Raw genomic sequence first — 7,122 nt, 5'->3', positions numbered from 1 at the left:
CATCTACATGGTGGACTTTCACAGGTAGCTTCTCTAACTGAGCGGCAATGTCTTTCCATTCATCAGCAGCCCAGATCGGTTTTCCCCTATGCTGCCAGTTGACCTTTTTCCACCTTTCCAGCCAGCCCCAAAGAGCATACCATCCATGAATCAGTATAAAGGTAGAGCTTTGGCCATTTCTCTCTCTTAGCAATGTCCAGGGCCAGTTGAATGGCTTTGAGTGCTGCAAATTTACTTGATCCACTTTCTCGTTTGGTAGCTTGTGCAACCTGCCATGTGGGGATCCATACGGCTGCCTTCCGCTTCATCCCTACAATGTGGCCAGAACCATGAGTAAAAAGAGCGTATCATGTATCTTCTGCTGGCAGTTGGTTGTATGGTGAAGCCTCTTCAGCACGTGTCACTGGTTCTTCTTCCTCTTCATCAGTCAGACCAAAGTTTTCACCTTCTGGCCACTTTGCAATTATCTCCAAAATCTCAGGGTGATTCTGGTTTCCAATACGGGCACACTGTGTGATCAGAGCAATCCATTTACTCCATGTAGCATCAGTGGCGTGGTTGGTGGTGGGAACCTTTCCTTTAAACATTCACCCCAGCACCGGTAGTCGGGGTGCCAGGAGGAGTTGTTCTTTTGTGCCAATCACCTCTGAGGCAGCTTGGACTCCTTCATAGGCAGCCAAGATATCCTTTTGTGTGGGAGTGTAGTTGGCTTTGGACCCTCTGTAACTTTGACTCCAAAATCCCAGTGGTCGGCCTTGAGTCTCCTCAGGCACCTTCTCCAAAGGCTCCAGGACAAGCCATGGTTCCCGGCTGCAGAGTAGAGCATGATCTTCACATCTGGTCCTGTCCTGACTCAGCCAAGGGCTACTGCATGAGCGATCTCCTGATTGATCTGTGCAAAGGCTTGTTGCTGTTCAGGGCCCCAGTGAAAAGTGTCCTTTTTGCGGGTGACAGGGTAAAGAGGGATCACAGTCTGGCTCTACTTGGGAATGTGCATTCTCCGAAAACCTGGACCATGGGACATAGTAAAGCTTGTGTCTCCTTCTTGCTGGATGGTGGAGACATTGTTGTGATCTTCTTGATGACCTCAGTGGGAATCTGACGCCATCCGTCTTGGCCACTTTACTCTCAGGAGCTGGATCTCTCGGGCAGGTCCCTTGACTCTGCTCCTCTTGATTGAGAGTCTGCTTCCAGCAGAATCTGGATGATCCTCTCTCCTTTCTCAAATACTTCCATTGCCATGTTCCCCCACACAATGGTGTCATCATTATACTGCAGATGTTCTGGAGCCTCACCCTTTTCCAGTGCAGCCTGGATCAGTCCATGGCAGATGGTGGGGCTGTGCTTCCACCCCTGGGGCAGTCAGTTCCAGGTGTACTGCACGCCCCTCCAGGTGATAGCAAACTGAGGCCTGCATTCTGCTGCCAGAGGAATGGAGAAAAACGCGCTAGCAATGTCAACAGTGGCATATCGCTTTGCTACCTTTGACTCTAGCTCATACTGGAGTCCCAGCATGTCCGGCACAGCAGCGCTCAGTGGTGGAGTCACTTCATTCAAGCCACTATAGTCCACAGTCAATCTCCATTCTCTGTCAGACTTGTGCACAGGCCAAATGGGACTGTTGAAGGGTGAGTGGGTTTTGCTGACCACCCCTTGGCTCTGCAGCTCATGGATAATTTTGTGGATGGGGATCATGGCATATCGATTTGTCAGATACTGCCGTGGTGCACTGTTGTGGTGGCAATTGGCACTCGTTGCTCTTCCACCTTCAGGAGTCCTACTGCAGATGGGCTTTCTGATAGGCAAAGTGTTCAACTGCTTGATGTTTTCTGCCTCCACAGCAACTATACCAAAAGCCCATCTGAGTCCCTTTGAGCCTTTGTAACAGCTGTTCGGGAGGAAATCTATGCCCAGAACACATGGGGCCTCTGGGCCAGTCACAATAGGATGTTTTTTTACTCTTTCCCAGTCAGGCTCACCTCAGCTTCCAACAGGGTCAATTGCTGTGATCCCCCCATCACCCCGGCCATGGAAACAGATTCTGCCCCCACATTTCCCGGTGGTATCAGGGTACACTGTGCACCAGTATCAACTAAGGCATCGTACTTTTGTGGTTCTGACGTGCCAGGCCATTGGATCCACACCGTCCAGAAAATCCAGTTTTCCTGTGCCTCTCCTTGGCTAGAGGCAGGGCCCCTCTAAACCAGGTAGGGGAGGGACCATTTGAATCTGCTTTCTGAAAGGAGCCCTTTAGAAATTTCCTCCCTAAATTTGCCCAAAACCAAAATATGTATTCAGCAAGACTTTTCTTCTGCCTAGGTAGCCTATTGATACATCACCAAAGAGAGAGCAGAGAAAAAAAAAAATCCACTCTTGGATGTCTCTTGGATTCCTAATCTATTTTATGAGCCTTAAACACTACAGCTCTTTGCATCATGGAAATTTCAAAAGATCCTGAAACAACATTTTTCCTGCTCTTGTGTCTGTTCTAAACCCAAAGTTTTCCTTTCCATGAATATTATTTACCAGTAAGAGCCTTTTTAGGCTTTTTCTTACATCTCCCCTTTTTCAGGGAAGACAGAAGAATTCCTGTCACTCAGGAACTGAGTGCATCTGTAAAGAGCATGTGGGTCAAACCCTGCTGTCTTGGGAATGCTGATCTGTAAAACTGATGCTGTCTTGACCCAAAACATTGAGCTCCTGTTATGAGCCATGCCCCTGCCCAGCTACCCAGCAGGGCTGTGGGGGCATGGGGGTGGCAGAGCAAGTGCCAAGGCCAGCAGGGAGCTGGGATGGGGCAGAGCCAGGGAAGGGCTCTCCCACAGCCCCTGGAATGTTGGGGTTTGGAGCCTAGCAACTGTCAACAGCCCATGGAATGCTTGGGATTTGGACTCTGCAGCTGTCAACAGCTCTTTGGCCTTGGGGTTTGGACCTTGCAGAGGCCAATGGCACTTTGATAGTGTGCTATTGGCCCTGGAAAGGCCAACAACCCTTGGACATCAGGGTTTGGACCAGCAAAGGCCAATAGCCTTTAGACATCAGGGTTTGGACCAACAAAGGCCAACAACCCTTGGACATCAGGGTTTGGACCAGCAAAGGCCAACAACCCTTGGACGTCAGGGTTTGGAGCCAGCAAAGGCCAATGGCCTTTGGATATTGACTTTTAGCCCTGCTACTGCCAACATCCCCCAGATACTGGCATTTGCCATGGCCCACGTTGCTCATGCCAACAGGCAGATGGAGACCCAGCGGGTGAGAAAGTTGCTGCTCTCCCTGTGCTGAGCCCAGTGGGAGCTGTGTGGGCTGGACTGTCCCACAGCGGAAGGTTTCCTTGGGAAATAACAAGGGAGTCACAGTTGGCTGCTCCAGAGCTGGAGGCAGCTTTGGTCCTGGCTCTGGGGACAAGCCTGGGAGGGAGCAGGGGGGGCTCCTGGCTTGGAAGGGCGACTCCCTCAGGGTCAGCCCTGCCCTGCACTCTGAGTGGGCTCTCACCTGTGCTCTTCCAGGAAGCTCGAGGGCTCAGAATGAGCCAGCAGTTCACTTCCCAAACACCTTCTCACCAGTTACTCTCCCCAAGAGCCCCTGAGGTGAGTATAACTGTGCTGAGCTGGCTCAGAAACACTTTGCAATGGCATTGAGGGAAGGCAAATGCAGGAAGCCTGGAAGGGAGAAGTTGCCCTGTCATGGGTCTCCTGTCTGCTCGGAAGAGGTACTTGTGTCTCTGTGCCCTGTTTTTCCCCAGAGAAGACTTCTCTCCTCCATTGGCTCCACAAGGTCTTGTGGAGCGATTCTGCAGAATGGAGTAGGAAGTTGACCTCAAAGGGCCCTATTTAATTTCACTGTAACCTCAGGAATAAATGCACTAAGCACAAACCGTGCTCAATGCGGAAGCAAATTTTTGTTTAGCTGAATTTTGGAACTGGTTCTCCATGAATGGACACTCATTCTTGTTGGGATCAGAAGAGATGTCTCAGGGGTTCTTTGGAATAGGAAGAGAATTCCTGACTAACAGCTGGGTGTGGGCTTTCAGGTGCCTTTAGACAGCAGGGACAGCATGGCCAGTTCCCGTATCTGCACTGACAGTTCCCAGCATGCAGACTCTGGGAACATCCCCCCCAACCCCAAGATCCACTGATGCACAGCATTCCTTTGGATTGGCTTGGGAAGCACTGGCAAGGAGACAAGGGCCTACTCAGGTGAGAACTTGTGCTTGTCCTCCCCGCTGGCCACAGGCTCAGCTGCTGAGGCCTCACTCAGTTCGACACCTTTCCGTTCACTCAGCCATTTGAAGTCCTTTCTTTCTCCCTTTGGCACTCGTGATCCTGCACTGCCTTGCTGGTGTCCCCAGCTCTGTCTTTTGTCTTTTGTGTCCTTCATGTCCACTCCCTCAGCACAGCTTCTGCCTTCAGGGAAGCTGTCTCTCTCCTTGCTGCTTTTCCCAGCTCTGTGGAGCCATCTTCCCTGATCCTTATTGGTCATTTGTGCTCTTTTCCTGCCTGTTCCTGCAGTCCCTGAGAGCAGAGTTTTCTACCACAAAGGACTCAAACAATTTCCTGCTAGTAGGCATCAAAGCGGAGATTAATCTCCTCCTTGAGCAGAGGGAGGGTGTGCTAAAGCAGGTGAGTGAAACAGCAGTGGCACTGCAGTCATCCACCAGGTGTTCTGTGCCCTTTTTACCTTTCCATGGCAGAGCAGCAGCTTAGGGGGTGACCCCTGGGGCTGCCTCGTGCTGTGGGCTCCATGGCAGCTGCTCTGAAGGACACTTAGGGCTCTGCTGAATCTCAGCTGCTGCCCTGGACAGCAGGGTTAGTCCTCTGTGCTCCTAACCAGCAACCATCAACATGGATTTCTGCTGGCCTCTTCCTGCTAGCCTTGCTTTTGAGGTGCTTTTCCACATACCCCTGGTGACCCAATGAGAGTTGGAAACAAGTTGTCCATATCCATTGTGAATATGGCCCTTTCAGGACAGGGACAAATGGAAAGTTGTCCTTTGCCTTTCCTCACAGTGCCTGCTGTAGCTGACAGGGACAGGCTGTAGCCTCTGACTGCTTTGTTCTGAGGTGGGAGAGTTGAGATCTCTGCTGGCAGCCTCCAGAAAGTACCAGGAACTGACTGTCCACAAAGCTCAGCAGGATGGGAGTGAGGTCCTAGAGAGGGAAAAAGCCAGGTAAATGAAAGCCTGTGGGACCCTGCATTGTGTGAATGGAATATTCCCTCTTTCTGATCTTTGTATCTGCCAGCATTTCCTAAGTGGTGGCATTCTGAACTGTCCATGCAGATGTGTTTCATTCTCCAGATGTTGCACTTCCTCTCTTTTGAGCCTACAGTTACAGTTTTTCTGAAGACAAAGGCTTTGGAAGTAGCTCTTTCCCTCTAGAGGAGTGTTCTGTTGCTAGGTTGGTGTCTTAACCCTGCCCAAGCTGCAGTGCAAGGAGCTGGATACATCCATCAGCCCCACCTTGGGTCTGTAACTTCAACCCTTTGGGAGCTGGATCAGCCTGGCATCCTGATTCCTTTGCTTGGCAGAACAATCTTAAACCCACGATTTCTGATCTAAGCCAGGTTCCCCTCTGAGGAACCCAAGGGACACGAATGTCTCTCATGGCCATCTGCTGCCTTGATCCACAGGCCAGCTCTAACTCTGGAAGAGAGGGAACTGAGCCTCAGAAGCCTGGAAGAAAACAACCTGGCCTAGATGAAACAGGTGTCTCAGCTTCATTCTGCTCTTCACCAGGGCAAGCAGCTTTTCTGATGCTTTAAAAGAAAGGAATCATCTCCTCTCTGAATACACAGCAGGTTGCTGGAGCAGCAGGGAAGCAGCTGTCACGGCACTCAAAGAAAGGCCTGGAATGTGTGCTGGGTCTGGTTGCATCATCAGAAGATAATACAGAGAGGAGGGAGCTCAGCGCTGTGCCAGCAGGAATCTTGGGCAGGTAAAATGGGCTTTCACTGCCTCTGCAAAGCCTCAGGCTCCTCTGGAACAGGACACATTTCCCCAGGCAGTACTTTGGAGTCCTCTGCTTGTTTCCTTCCTTCTCCCTCTCCTCACTGTGGGGCACACACTTATATTTTCTCTCTTTAGGCACCTCATGGCCTTCACTCCAGTGCCCAGACACACACCTGACTCTCTTCCATAGCCCACAAGTCCTTTTATACCCTCAATGTTCTCTGGTGCAATTCAGGTTCGTTGAAGAGACATCTCCTTGCCTTGACATCCTGAGATCTTTTTGTTCCATGTGACCCTTCCTCCCACCCTTTGTGCAGGTGGAACATCAATGGAGGAGCCAGAAGGGATGTTGTAGGCATCAGGAGAGGGAGAATTTGCTCCCAGTGCCTGAGGCTTCCAAGGAGCTCAAGTAGAAGAGTTCTTCAGTGCCTTGGGTGAGCAGCAGCCCTCCTGCTGAGGCCCAGCCTATGGAAAAGGGCTCAGTGCCCTGAGCTCTGTTCAGGAGCAGTCTGGGAGCCTCTTCCTTCCCCTTGTACAAGGACAAAGTGTTTGTCAGGGCTGGAGTTGGGGGCTGTGTCTGCCCTGACATCCGCTACCGTCGGGTGCAGATGCTCCTGGAGTATGGGCTGGGCTGAGCTGGGCCTTGTGCCTCTTTCAGGTGTGCCCGCTGCAGTTGCAGCTGGTCCAAGACCAACAGCACTGGCAGGCTGACAAGGTGAGCTGTGCAGGCACCAGCCAGGAGCTATCCTGTTCCTCAGCAACTGCCAGCCATTATTTTGTAATAAAGAGTTCCTGCAGGAAAAGATTAGTTTCAATTTTCCACTGGCAGAACGAGGCTCTTGCGAGCTGTTGTGCAATCTCCCCGCTTGAGGCCAGAGCTGTCCCTGAGACAAGAATGGGAATTTGAGGTACTACCAAACTGCTTCTGGTCCAAGAACTCCTGCTGGGACCCAGGAAAGAACAGGGGAAAACCTCATCAGGAGACACCAGAGGCAGCCTTGGCCCCAGGGTGCCGCAGCACTGTGTCCCCAGGCAGAACACAGCAGCAGTGGATGCTGCTAGGAGAGAGAAGCAGTTGGGACCACCAGGCTGAAGCTGAAGGTGATGTTGTGTGTCCCTGGAGAAGAGGATGACAGTGCACAGGTTACCTGGGTGTTGAGCTCCTGCAGTTCTGT

This window comes from Zonotrichia leucophrys, unplaced genomic scaffold (assembly GCF_028769735.1).
Source record: "Zonotrichia leucophrys gambelii isolate GWCS_2022_RI unplaced genomic scaffold, RI_Zleu_2.0 Scaffold_608_29903, whole genome shotgun sequence".
NCBI lineage: Eukaryota > Metazoa > Chordata > Aves > Passeriformes > Passerellidae > Zonotrichia > Zonotrichia leucophrys.
The sequence above is the reverse complement of the archived record's forward strand: the minus strand, read 5'-3'. Positions refer to the sequence as shown.